This window comes from Leopardus geoffroyi, chromosome A2 (assembly GCF_018350155.1).
Source record: "Leopardus geoffroyi isolate Oge1 chromosome A2, O.geoffroyi_Oge1_pat1.0, whole genome shotgun sequence".
In the NCBI taxonomy this organism is placed as follows: Eukaryota; Metazoa; Chordata; class Mammalia; order Carnivora; family Felidae; genus Leopardus; species Leopardus geoffroyi.
Genome location: NC_059331.1, coordinates 61,845,564 through 61,856,238, shown reverse-complemented (window position 1 = coordinate 61,856,238; position 10,675 = coordinate 61,845,564).

The window sequence follows — 10,675 nt, the reverse complement described above, 5'->3', positions numbered from 1 at the left end:
CCTGCTGCTGTTGGCATTTGAGGGTTTCTGAGGTGTGCTGGTGGGGCTCTGTGAGTGAGCGTGGGGGGCCACTGGGGTTCCAACAGGCCTGAAGCTGCTTTATGAGGTGGGGAGGAGCCGAGGCCTGGCCCTGAGCACAGGAGGGCCCTGGGTGTTCTGGGCTGCCTACGAGGGCACAGCAGCCTTCTCCCCAAGGTTCCCTGTCCCTCTGACCCTACCACCTCCACATGCTCCTGGCCAGTGAGCTTGCAGCCTGGATCCAGGTGCAGGAGGGTTTGGGTCCAAGGGGACTGCCCTGGGCCTGGTCCCCACTTGGGGACAGAGCTGAGGCTGTACACCTGTTGTCTTCAACAAGCTCTGGAGAAGGCCAGTCCCCATTCCCGGGTGGGAAGCAGGGTTCAGAAGTTCCCGGCGCACTGAGCTCATGGGGCAAGTGAGGGCTGGTGGATGGGATGTGGGCCCTGTGCTGGCCCAGTGGCCACCCCAGTGGAGGAGCAGCTGGCCTGGCCAGCACTCTCACCACCATGGGGCAGGTGTCGTCTGAGGCACGTGCCGACGCACCCCTCCCTGAGCTAGAATGTCAGCCAGCTGGGGCAGTGGAGAGAGTGGGGCATCCCTGCACCCTGACGCCACAGAGGGTCATCTAGTCCCCACCCCACCCTGGGGATAGGCCTTGCTGTGTCCATTTACTTAATTTACATGTGGGGAAACTTAATTTACATTCTGGGGCTAGACTTGTCCATCCAATGTGTGTCCAAACCAGAGCCGGACAGGCCCTAGGGATGTGGGTGTGTGGGCTGACACCCTGGACCTAGAAGGGGTGGGGTGGGGTGGGGTGAGGTGAGCCTGCTATAATAGCCTGAAGCATAAGGCTCACAGCCGAAAGGTCGGCAGAGTGCAGGGACCATGTCACCCCAAGCCGGCAGAGTCACACCCACACGGCCGCCTGAGTGGGTGCTTCTGGGAGGTGGGAATCCGCTCTTCACTGCACCCGAGCTGCAAACCACACACTTGCTGGGACCTGCCAGGTGCAGGGGTGGGGTGGGGGGCTGGGCAGCACACTGACTGAGACAGACCTGACTGGAAACAGCCTGTGGGATCCTGACGCATCTGAGGGCGAAAAGAAAACAAAGTGGTGTCTTCCAAATAGGGAAAGGCTGAGGAAGTAATTTATTTCTGAGATAAGAGTCCTGTGCTAAGTGCTGAGAAGGTGGAGGGAGGAACAGGTGGTTTTGGAGCAGAGGAGCATCCGGATCAGATAGCCGAGGGGCCATGGAGATAAAGGACGGAAGAACACTGTGCTCCTAGAAACCTCTGGACCCAGAGTGTTTCCAGCTAACTGATACCCATCTGCCGCGGGCCAGTGACTCAGGGGAACGCGTTCCAGGCACTTTGGTCCCTAGGGGCAGGGTCCCTGAGAGGTAGGGGCAGTCCAGTGGGGTACGTGCAGGGAGGCGCCCCTGCCAAATGCTGGCCTCTGTCCTGCAGGAGGAAGTGCTGGGGTGCCCTGTTTCTGTCTGTCACAGCAATTTGTGCATGCACAAGGGGGTGGTGCTCATGCACCTGCATGGGGAGTGGGCCAGGCACCACTGGACAGATGCCTCTCGGGACATTAGAGTTCAGTGTCTGCTCGCCCACGAGCCCACCAGCAGTCTGTCCACTGAGCAGAGTGGGCACATGGGCAGGGGCTCTTTGTGACACTGTGGTTCGCCGGCCCAGCTGGCTTCCGGGGGGGACCTCGCCTCTCTTGGTTTCCCCCTGCGTCTCTGTGAGTGGAGTGAAGTGACCCATCCAAGTGTTCCTGTGTGGGACATGCCCACGGGGGCTCTGCTCACGGCACCCCTCCCCTCACTTCTGCGGACACCTGAGGCACAGGCTTCCCCTTATGATGCAGGGATGCAGGTCTGAGCCAGCAGGTCTCGGGCAGGGCCTGGGGCTCTGTGTTCCTCACGACCTTCCTGCCAGGGGAGGCTGATGGTGCTGGGCTCAAGACCCTTTGAGAGGTGAGCTTTCATGTCTATGCACCTATCCCATTCTACAGATGGGGAAACTGAGGCTCAGAGAAAAGCCAGGCCAGTGGCACCTGGCTGAGGGACAGACTGGGCTGGTGTTGGGATCTGCGGACCCCACTCTGGAACCCCAGGTGAGAGAGCTCAGGTTGAGGCCTGTCCCATCCCTTGTCGAGCCTGATCATCTGTAACATACGTGATGGGGGCTGTCACTTTTTAGCAGAAGTGTGTCCCATGCAATGTGTGTGATCTACAAAATTATCCATTGTCTGAAATTCAGATCTACCTGGCTGACCTTTTTTTTGAATTTTTTTTTTTTTTTTTGAATTTTTTTTTTTTTTTCAACGTTTATTTATTTTTGGGACAGAGAGAGACAGAGCATGAACGGGGGAGGGGCAGAGAGAGAGGGAGACACAGAATCGGAAACAGGCTCCAGGCTCTGAGCCATCCGCCCAGAGCCTGATGCGGGGCTCGAACTCACGGACCGCGAGATCGTGGCCTGGCTGAAGTCAGACACCTAACCGACTGCGCCACCCAGGCGCCCCTGAATTTTTAAAAAAAATTTTATGAGAGATTGAACACAAGCAGGGGAGGGGCAGAGAGAGGGAGACACAGAATCTGAAGCAGGCTCCAGGCTGCAAGCTGTCAGCACAGAGCCCAATGTGGGGCTCGAACTCATGAACCGTGAGATCGTGACCTGAGTCAAAGTTGGATGCTTAACCAACTGAGCCACGCAGGTGCCCTTGACCTTCTTTTCTAAATTTGGAAGTTCCCTTGCTGGAGCACAGCCTTGTCCAGCAAGCCCTCCTGACTCCCCGCCTGAGCTGGTCACCCTCCTCTGTGTCTCTAGTACGGACTTGGCCGTCCTGCTGTCCACCTTGGGATGCAAGACCCAGAGGTAGGGGCTTGACTAAGGGACTGTCTTGGTGCCAGAGGCTCCTGACTGTTTACAATGAAAAGTGAAAGGAAAGGATGTACCGACCGGGCTGGACTCTGCCCTCTGACACAGCGGGTTGGACGCACCTTGTGTGTCCCCTCCGTGACTCAGGGCGGAGACCATGGGGCTGCCCCAGCCTGGGGCTGGCTGCCAAGCTGTTGGGTATCTATCTAGTGACGTCAGGCCCACCCCCGCCTGCCCTTGCCCATTCCCTGGATGGGGGTTGTGGGACCCCTGGCTGGTGACCTGCTTCAGGTCCCTTCGCCGCCCAACTCAGCTCCAGATTAGAAAGTGCAGGGGCAGTGCCAACAGAGACCACTATGGAAGGGCTACTGTGAAGTTGCCTAGCCAGCTCCAAGGGCTGGGAAGGACACGATGAGCCACATGCTTGTCAAGTAGAGACTAGGCATCAGGGGTCAGCTTTCCGGGCCTTGTTCCCACTCAGCCCCGGTGCCTGAACTCCAAGCCCTGTTTGGTGGTCTGACTTCTGTGTTCTCAGCCCTGCCCACATCTTGTCACGTTAACATCTAATGTCTTCTTTTGCCAGATCCTGGAGATGGGCCAGGGGTGCCCATGGAGGCAGCAGTGAGGGATGGATTGTCCTAGCTGCCCGTCCAGGGAGTCCTCGGGAAGGACCTGAGGTCTGTCCATGTAAGGGTTCTCTAAAGCAGACAGCTGGCCTCGCTGCTGTCCCTTCCCCACGTCAGCAGTGGCCTTGGAGGAGTGGGCTCCCTCCTGAGATGCTGGTGGCTGCCCCATGGGCAAGTGGGAACAAAAGAGCAGACAGCCTGAGCTCTTGAGCTTCTGCAGCTGTCAGTCCTGACTGCTGCTGAGCTCCGGGGACAAAGGATCTAATCTGTCCACTGAAATGTCTTGATGGGATCCTTATGTGTGTTCAGGATCCCTGTACCCAGGAACCAGGGAGTCAGCCTCCAGGAGCAGGACACACACAGAGAAGGCAGCCAACCAAGTGCCATGCTGGGTGAAGCAGGGGAAGCCCGCTGGAGTCTGGGTGGTGGGTTGTTTTGTTTGTTTAATTTTTTTTTAACGTTTATTTATTATCGAGAGAGTGTGGGCAGGGGAGGGGCAGAGAGAGAGGGAGACACAGAATCTGAAGCAGGCTCCAGGCTCCGAGCTATCAGCACAGAGCCCGACGTGGGGCTCAAACTCACAGACTGAGATCATGACCTGAGCTGAAGTCGGATGCTCAACCGACTGAACCACCCCCCCACACACCAGGGGCCCCTTGTCTGTTTTTAAGTTGGGTGAGTTCCTTGGTTATTTTAGGAGTTCTTTATATATTCTGGATACTAATTCCTTATCAGATATGTTTCTGATACTTTGCAAATGTTTTCTCCCATTCTGTGGGTTACCATTGCACTCTCTTGATGGTGTCCTTCGATGCACAAAGGACTTCCAACTTTGATGAATTCTAATTTATTTACTGTTCCTTTGGCCTGTGCTTTTGCTATAGCATCAAAACCATCGCTGAATTCAACATCGTGAAGAATTTCCTCTAAATTTTCTTATAAGAGTTTTATAGGGGGAAGCTTGGGTGGCTCAGTTAGTTAAGCATCCAACTTTGGCTCAGCTCATGATCTCACGGTTCAGGGGTTCAAGCCCCACGTCCGGCTCTGTGCTGACAACTCAGAGCCTGGAGCCTGCTTTAAATTTTGTGTCTCCTTCTGTCTCTCTGCCCCTCCCCCTCTCACTCGTGCTCACTTGCTCTCTCAAAAATAAACACTATGGGGCGCCTGGGTGGCGCAGTCGGTTAAGCGTCCGACTTCAGCCAGGTCACAATCTCGCGGTCCGTGAGTTCGAGCCCTGCGTCAGGCTCTGGGCTGATGGCTCAGAGCCTGGAGCCTGTTTCTGATTCTGTGTCTCCCTCTCTCTCTGCCCCTCCCCCCGTTCATGCTCTGTCTCTCTCTGTCCCAAAAAAAATAAATAAACGTTGAAAAAAAAATTAAAAAAAAAAAAAATAAATAAATAAACACTAAAAGAAAATTTAAAAAAGTTTTATACTTTTACCTCTTGAGAGTTTGGTCCATTTTTTTTTTTTTTAAGTTTATTCATTTTGAGAGACTGTGTGAGTGGGAGAGGGGCAAAAAGAGAGAGAATCCCAATCAGGGTCTGCACTGTTAGCGTGGAGCCTGATGCAGGGCTCAATCTCATGAACCTTGAGATCATGACCTGAACCGAAAGCAAGAGTCAGATGCTTAACCAGCTAAGGCACCCAGGCGTCCCTGGTCTGCTTTTTAAAAATGTTGATTTACTTTGGAGAAAGAGGGAGTCAGCGGAAAAGGGGCAGACAAAGGGAGACAGAATTCTAAGTAGGCCCCACACTGTCAGCACAGAGCCTGACACAGGCTTCAAACCCACAAACTGCAACATTGTGATCTGAGCCGAAATTGGATGCTTAAGCTACCACTGAGCCACCAGGCACACCAATTTGGCGTATTTTGAGTTAGTTTTTGTGTACGGTGACAGGTAAGGGTCCAACCTTACTCTTTTGCGTGTGGACATCCAGCTTTCCCTGCACCATGTGATGGAAAGCCTGTCCCTGGTCTATACATCTGTCCTTCCTCCAGTACCACACTCGTCTTGAGGACTGTGACTTTGTAGGCATTGTTGAAACAGGAAGTGTTAGTTTTCCAACTTTGCTCTTTTTGTCAAGATTGTTTGGATATTTGGGGCCCCTCAAGTATCCGTATGCATTTCTGCAAAAGTGTCATTGGGATTCTGATAGGAATCGCACTGAATCTGTAGATTGCTTTGGGGTAGTATGGACATCTCGGCAACACGAGCTCTACTGGTTCACGAACCTGAGATGTCCTTCCCTCCTTTGTGTCTCCTTTCATCTCTCCGCAATGTTTGGTAGTTTTCAGCGTACAAGTCCACCACCGCCTTGGATTTATCCCTGAGCAGTGTATTCTTTTTGAGCCTATTGCAAATGGAATTCTTTTATTAATTCTCTTTTCAGATTGCTCATTGTTTGTGTGTGAAAATGCAGCTGATTTTTGTGTAACTGATTTTTTATCCTGCCCTTTGCTGAATTCATTTATCCTGCCCTAGTAACTTTCTTGTAGCTTCTTTGAGATTTTCTACATATAGGATGATGTGACCTGTGAATAGAGATAGTTTTACTTCATTTTCTCCAGTTTGGACGCCTTCTGTTTCTTTTTCTTGTCTACCTGATCAGACTGGAACATCCAGGACGATGTCAAATAGCAGTGCTGAGAGGCATCCTTGGCTTGTTCCTGGTCTTGGGGAAACGTTCAGCTGCTCATCATGGTGTGTGATGTTTGCTCTGGGATTTTCATGGATGTCCTTTATCATGTTAAAGAAGTTCACTTCTATTCCTAATGTTTTTGATGACAAAAAAGGTGTTTGATTTTGTCAGGTAGCTTGTGTGCGTCATCTGAGAGAACCATGTGGCTTTTCCCCTTTGTTCTAGTAAGGTGACAATGTCATACTGATTGATTTCCTTATGTTGAACTGTCTTCGCATTCATGGGATGAATTCCGCTTCGTCATGACATACAATCCTCTCAACATGCTATTGGATTTGGTTTGCTAGTTCTTTGTTGATGATTTTTGCATCTGTGTTTATAAGGGATCTTGATCTAATGTTCTTTTCTTGTAATGTTTTTGTCTGGCTTTGGTATCAGTGTGATGCTGGCCTCATAGAATGAATTAGAAAGTGTTCCCTCCTCCTCAGTTTGTTGGAACAGTTTAAGTAGGATTGGTGATAATTCTTTTTGAGGGAGGGGCAGAGAGAGAGAGGGAGACACAGAATCCGAACCAGGCTCCAAGCTCCAAGCTGTCAGCACAGAACCTGACACAGAGCTCGCACTGCAGGCCACAAGATCATGACCTGAGCTGAAGTCGGATGCTCAACCCACTGAGCCACCCAGGTGCCCCTGTTGTTGTTTTATCAACATTTCTGAGGGGAATCAAGAGCTTGGATGGGGTGCCTGGGTGGCTCAGTAGATTGAGCACTTCGGCTCAGGTTATGATCTCACGGTCCGTGGGTTCAAACCCCACGTCAGGCTCTGTGCTGACAGCTCAGAGCCTGGAGCCTGCTTTGGATTCTGTGTCTCCATCTCTCTCTGCTCCTCCCCTGCTTGTGCTCTCTCAAAAATAAATAAATGTTTAAGAATTTTTAAAAACAAAATGTTTTTAAAAAAAAGACTAAGGCATTTTAAAGAATGATAAGCTTATGTTTGGGGGCACACACTGTATAAAGGTGTAATTTTGCATTAACTGCAAGAGGTGGGGACAGAGTTATAAAGAAGCAGAGGTTTTGTATATTGCAATTAATCTGGGATAAATTCAAATCTGTTATAATTTTAGAATGTTAAATGTAATCCCCATGGCAACCACAAAGAAAACAGCTATGGAATGTACACAGAAGGAAATGAGAGAGGAATTTAAACATTTCACTATAAAATAAGAAAATGAAGGACAAAAAGCTACATGATATATGAAAAACAAATGACACAAGGGCAGAAGTAAGTCCCTCCTTTTTAAATTACTAAATTTAAAGTAACTACTTTCAATGTAAATGAGTTAAACTCTTCCATGAAACATCAAAAGTTGGCAGAATGGGTAAGAAAACCCGATCCAGCCCTGTGCTGTCTACAAGAGACTCCCGTGAGATTCAAATACACCCACAGGTTGAAAGTGACAGGATGGAGAATGATATTCCATGCAAATGAAAGAAAGGAGGGGTGCCTATAGGCATCGGTATACTGTTACAGTATACCATACTATGTATATCATTATACTGATAGCACACAAAATAGGCTCTACATCAAAAAGATTATAAGAGACAAAGAAGGACATTGTATATTAATAAAAAGGTCAGTACAGGAAAAGTGTGTGTAAACATTTATGCACCTAATGACAGACCATCAAAATCTATGAAGGGAAAATTAATAGAATTGAAAGGAGAATTAGGAATTCCTACAGCAAGAGTAAGAGAGTCCATGGCTCCATCTCTCGATAATGGATAGGACACCCAGACATAAGTAAGGAAATAGCACGAACAACACAATAAGCCAACTGGATCTAATGGACAAATACAAAGCACTCTGCCTGCCAGCAACAAAATACACATTTTTCTCAAATATACATGCAGTTAGTCCACAAATTAAATCTCCACATTTAAGAAATAATTATCATCGGACATATATTCTCTGATCACAACTGGATAAAGTTAGAAAGCAGAAACAGAAAACTGTAAAGCTCAAACTTGTAGAAATTATACATCACGCTCATAAAAACATCACGCAATGGCCCAAGGAATAAATCACAAAAGAAGTCAGAAAATACTTAAGGATGAATGAAAATGAAAACACAGCATACCAGAACTTAACAGCATGCAGTGAAAGCAGTTACTGAGGGGGAAAGTTACGATTCATAAATGTTTACATTTTTAAAAAGATCTCAAATCATCATCCTACCTCTACAACTTAAGGTGCTAGAAAAAGAGGAAGAAACAAAACTCAAAGCTAGCAGGATGAAGGAAATCATAAAGATCAATGAAACAGTGGGAAAACAGCAGAGAAAATTATTGAACCCTAAAGTTGGTTCTTCAAAAAGATCAACAACATTGACAAACCTCTAGCTAGGTTGACTAAAGAAAGAAGCCTCCAATGACTAAAATCAAATGAAATCCGGGACAAATACTGCCAATTCTACAGATATATAGTGTTAATAATAGAGCACAGTGAACAATTGTGTGGCAACAAATTGAGTAACCCAGATAAAATAGATTCCTAGAAACACAAAACCTATCGAGACGGAATCGTGAAAGATTAGACAATCTGAATAGACCTCCATTGCAAGGAGATTGAAGCATTAATAAAAAATCTTGGGCCGCCTTGGGGGCTCAGTCGCTTAAGCATCTGACTCTCAGTTTTGGATCAGGTCATGATCTCATGGTTTGGGAGTTCGAGCCCCACATCAGGCTTGGTGCTGATGGTGTGAAACCTGCTTGGGATTCTCTCTCATTCTCTCTCTCCTTCCCTCCTCCCCACCCCACTCGCTGATGGTGCGCTCGCTCTCTCTCTCTCTCTCTCTCTCTCTCTCTCAAAATAAACTTAAAAAAGAAATCTTCCAGGGCACCTGGGTGGCTCAGTTAAGTGTCTGACTTTGGCTCAGGTTGTGATCTGGTGTTCATGGGTTTGAGCCTCACATCAGGCTCTGTGCTGACAGCTCAGAGCCTGGACCCTGCTTCAGATTCTGTGTTTCCCCCTCTCTCTCTGCCCCTCCCCTGCTCGTGTTCTCTCAAAAATAAATAAACATTAAAAAAATTAAAAAAAAAAAAATCTTCCAACAAAGGAAAGCCCTGGTCCCAATGGCTTCACGGGCGAATTCTACCAAACATTTAAAGAAAAGTTAACACCAATATTCCTCAGATTTGTCTAAAAAATTGAAGAGGAGGGAACACTTTTGATTTATTTTAAGAAGCCAGCATTACCTTGATACCAAAGCCAGACAAAGACACTACAAGAAAAGGATATCCCTTGGGAATATTGATGCAAAAAATCCTTAACAAAATACTAGCAAATAGATGGCGGTACATGTTAACAGGATTAAACACCATGACTAGGATTTATTGAGAAATGCAAGGATGTTTCATCATACAAAGATCAAGCCATGTAATATGCCACATCAACTAAATGTAGAGGAAAAGCCCACAGGATCATCTCAGTTGATGGAGAAAGGCATTTGACAAAATCCAACATGCTTTCATGATAAAAATGTGCAACAAACCATGAGTGAAAGGAATCCCTCAACATAATGAAAGTCATCTATGAATAACCCACAGCAAATATACTCAGTGGTGAGAGACTAAGAGCTTTTCCTGTAAGACCAGGAAGAAGATGGACAGATGCCCATGTTCACCACTTCTATACAACCTCACGCTGGAATTCTCAGCCAGAGCAGGGAGTTGAGAAGAAGAAGAAAAGCATCCGAACTGGGAAGGAAGAAGTAAAATGATCTCTGCTTGTGGATGATGTGATCTTATATAAAAAACCCTAAAGACAAGGGGCGCCTGGGTGGCTTAGTTGGTTAAGCATCCACTTCAGCTCAGGTCATGATCTCACAGCTTGTGAGTTGAGCCCTGCATTGAGCTCTGTGCTGACAGCTCAGAGCCTGGAGCAGTTTTGGATTCTGTCTCCCTCTCTGCCCCTCTCCCACTCTCTCTCTCTCTCTCTCTCTCTCTCTCTCTCTCTTTCAAAAGTAAATAAACTTTAAAAAAAATAAAATTTTTTAAAAAAAAAATCTAAAGACTTCACAAAAATACCTGTTGGAACAAATAAATTTAGCAAAGTTGCAAAGTCACACAACAATCAGTTGTATTTCTATACAAGAACAATGAACAATCTGATAAAGAAATTGAGAAAAATAGTTTCGTTTGCAATAGCATGAAAAGGAATAAGATATTTAGGAATTAACTTCATTGAGGAAGTGAATGATCTATACACTGAAAATGAGAAAGCATTGGTAAAAGAAATTAAAGGAGATGTAAATATGGAACAGAATCCAGTGTTCATGGACAGGTTGGAATAATATTGTTATCCAAAGTGAGTTACTGATTTAATGCATCCCTATCAAAATCCCAAGGTCATATTTTGTAGAAACAGAAAAATCTATCCTAAAACTCATAGTGGAACCTCAAGAGACCTCAAGTAACCAATGAAACAAAACAAAAACAAACT